At 42.9% G+C, this 3,636-nt stretch overlaps 1 pseudogene; it reads left to right on the plus strand.

The window, feature by feature from the left end:
* Positions 1–549: 549 nt before the first annotated feature.
* On the plus strand, positions 550–3,260 carry LOC143399306 (chondroitin sulfate synthase 1 pseudogene; annotated as a pseudogene).
* The last annotated feature ends 376 nt before the right edge of the window (positions 3,261–3,636 follow it).

Below are 3,636 nucleotides of genomic sequence, written 5' to 3' on the forward strand. Positions count from 1 at the left end.
CTTCTTGTTTATGATGCTGTTGTCACAAGTCTGATGTGCATACTGAAATTTTTGTGTTCATTTCCATTATTGATTCAAACTATGAACTTTTTTCTCCAGTCTTTAATTCACATGGTAATATGTTAGAAACTAAAATACAAAACTATATCATTGTTAGGATTTATGTTCAACTATTTAAGTACCTTTAGCATAGATATTAATTCTTCAGATTCTCAAGTTTCCAACTATTACCTTTCTTAAGTCTTAGGACTCCCCTCAGTATTGCATGCTGGGCAGGACTACCAGAACCAAATGTGCTCTGTAACTGTCCCATTTGTGGTGGGCATCTCTATTTCACTGTAACCATTATACCTGACAGGAACAAGTTAGTGGAGGGCAGATTAATTTTTGGCTTGTATCTTCACAGGTCTCCATGAGCTTCTGAATCTATCACAGAAACAGCATGGTAGAAGGTCATGGTGGAATATGTAGAAGAATAAAACTAGATCATTATTTCAACAAAAATGAACTCAAAATATATAAATGAGCAATGAAGAGTCATTTCCAAGGATGTGCACCAGCAGCAGCAGTCTAGGCCACAAGGAAAACAGGGGTGGAGCCTGCCAGGGTGCCATCAGGCAGGACCAGATCTCTGAACAGGTGCCATTGCAATTGCCTTTGCACTGCCCTCACACTTCTGTGCCAATATGAGAACAGTCATGGCGGCCTTGCTCAGGAGATACAGCTTGCATGTGAAGGGAATGTTCCCCTTTTAAAAGAGCAGGTAACAGTGGTGCGGGGTGGGTGTGCATAATGAAGCTTCAGCACCAGGCCTTCTGTCAGCTCCAGGGACACCATGGGCATGGATGACCATAGGCACCCACTGAGCAGCTAGGACCAGACTTCCTGACATGAGGACAACCAGTCTCTGCAGCTGGGAGCTATGGTGGGCAGGCTCCTGAACATAGGCAGTGAAAGCAGCCCTGCAGGCAGAGTGGCATGGGCGTGGCTCTGGCAAGTTGGCAAGCCTGACTTTGCTTGTTGCCTCAGATCTGGCTCCTGCTGGGCTTTGTACTGGCCTCATAGGCTCATCTTGCCCTGTGCTTCAGAGCTGAAACCAGTAGGTCAGTGGTGCTGCAGCAGCCTGGGGGACTGCTGGTGGTGGCAAAAGGATCTCAGGTCTACAGGGCACAAGAAGATGTCTGTGGGGAACAGCTATAGCCACGAGGCTTGGCCCAGTTGGCAGCCTCACATGATAGGAAACTTCTCTTTGTGGAAGTCATGACCACCCAGAAATACTACAGACTCCTGCTGTGGTCGCCTTCAGAACATGGACTTAGATAATTTCTGAGAAAGTAGAGTTTTTCTCTACTATGTGTCTGTACCATCTGTACCATTTCCAGTTGTGCCACTATGTGGTGTGGATGGCACATACCCACCCCAGAAGAATTTTATGATACTCAAGTATATGCATGAGCACTGTTTGGACAGTGATCTAGAAGCAGATGATGATCTTGACATCGACGGAGATCATCTGAAGAGATTCCTGAGTAATTTGAATATCAGTGAGCCCCTGTTTCTCAGGCAGACAGGACTGAGCACTACAGAAATGTTTGGGGTCTTATGAGATGCATCAGCTTTCTTTTTTTAAAATGAGAATTCTGAAAAGAACAAGAAGGGGTACATCTGAGGTCTCCAGAACAGTAAGATTCACCAAGCTATCATGTTCAACCTGAACAAAAACCCAAGCTACCAGTACAAACTGCACAGCTATATTCTCAGTCACCAAGTTGCAGAGCAGCAGCATCACACAATACATTTCCACTGAGAAATCATTCTAATGAGCAAATACAGCAACACAGAGATGCATAAGAAGGACCAACATCTGGGAACCCCTGCTTCCTTCACGAGATCTCAGTCGTGCACTCAAGAGGAAGTTCTGCAATAGGAATTTATGACTGGGAATAATTTGGTTTTTACTATGGAGCATTAGCCAACCTGCACCCCTCCCTCCCAAGAAGAATGGACTCCGCCTAGATGGAAGCCTTGGATGGCATCTTCATATAGGTAGTGGAAATGATCAAGGCCACCACCAAGAGCCGGGAATGCATCATGGATTTCAAGGAGGTCTGGTGTCGCTATTGTCCTGTGGTGAATCCCATGTATGGGGCAGAGTACATTCTGAATCTGCTGCTCCTACACAAGAAGTATAAAGGAAAGAAGTTGTCAGTTCCTATGAGGAGGCATGCAGACCTACAGCAGATTTACAGCAAGATTCAGTTAGTGGGAGCATGAGGAACTGGACACTCAGGAGCTGGCCAACAGAACTAACCAGAAGTCTGGATACCTATCCTTCCTCTCTAATTCCCTGAAGTAGCTTGATCCTTTCCAGTTCTCTGGATCCAAGAACAAATGCAAAGAGCCCAAAGATCAAAATGTCATATACTGATACTATTATCTGGATGTTTTGATATGTTTTTGAGGTTTCTGGAAAACTTAGGGAAGACATGTCCCACCCTAAATCAGCATGCCAATTTTTAATTGTGATTCCAACCCTGGGAAGGCCAGACTAGTGGAACTGATGAGAGATTATAGCAGTTAATACCCTAAATATTTTGCCTGTGTCTGTAGAATTTTCAATTGCTTTTTCCCTCAGGGTGGGATCTTCCCATTTAATAACAAGTATTTGCACTTCTTCTGTGCAGTTGATCTGGTGTTTATCATGGAACTCCTGTAACAGTACTGAGCAAATAGAATTTGGGGCCAACACACACATTCCCCAATCATCTTTAGACAGTTATGATTGAAAGGTTATTTATGGTGGAAAAGTTCCCAGGGACAACTGTTATTCCTTTTACTTAAAAAACTGGCTTCTGTAGAAACTATGGGTTTGGCATTACTTGTACCTGTAAGGGACATCTTGTCCAAGTGGGTGGCAATTTCCATCCAAGGGTGGGGCTGAAAGATGTAACATCTTCAACACAGTTCTCTAGGCAGGTTTGAAGATGTCCAGAAGCCAGAAGGTAGGAGAATCACATGTCCAACACGCTGTCTTCCATGACATCAATCTGGATCCCAAATAATACAAAGTATGCTTGGGGTCCAAAGCATCATCACATGGTTCCATGCTGAAGTTAGCATAAGTGGGACTGGAGAAAAATGATCCAAGTTACAAAGCAGCCAGCCTGATGTTCATCTCTCCTGGACAAAATATTTTTTATTATCTATTTAAAAAATTGTACAAACAGCTTTTGAAGTCCATGCAAGGATATAATTTCTAAGTAGTTTTCTTACATAGGACTCCTTTAATATTGAGTTTTGTGAACAAAATTGTGGTTAGTGTTTGCCTTTGAACATTATGTAGCGGATCAGCTTAATTTTGATTTGAAATGTCTTGGATGAAAATATTTTTGTAATTTCCTTCCAGGCCCCTTATCTTCAGTCCTATGGCAGAAAACATGAACATTCTCATGAAGTATTATTAGAAAAAAAAGGAAACAAAACACTGTAACATTCTGTTTTGTTAACATTGCACAGATTCTAACTTTTATCTCTTTTTACAAGTTTTTTTAAAGCCATCTCAAATTCCAGAGCTGGAAATTGAGCAGGAGGGCAGGCAGCAGGGTCACTGATGTTGCAGTCTGGCCTCATGGCAGT

The sequence above is a fragment of the Callospermophilus lateralis genome, chromosome 1, assembly GCF_048772815.1.
Source record: "Callospermophilus lateralis isolate mCalLat2 chromosome 1, mCalLat2.hap1, whole genome shotgun sequence".
Lineage (NCBI taxonomy): Eukaryota > Metazoa > Chordata > Mammalia > Rodentia > Sciuridae > Callospermophilus > Callospermophilus lateralis.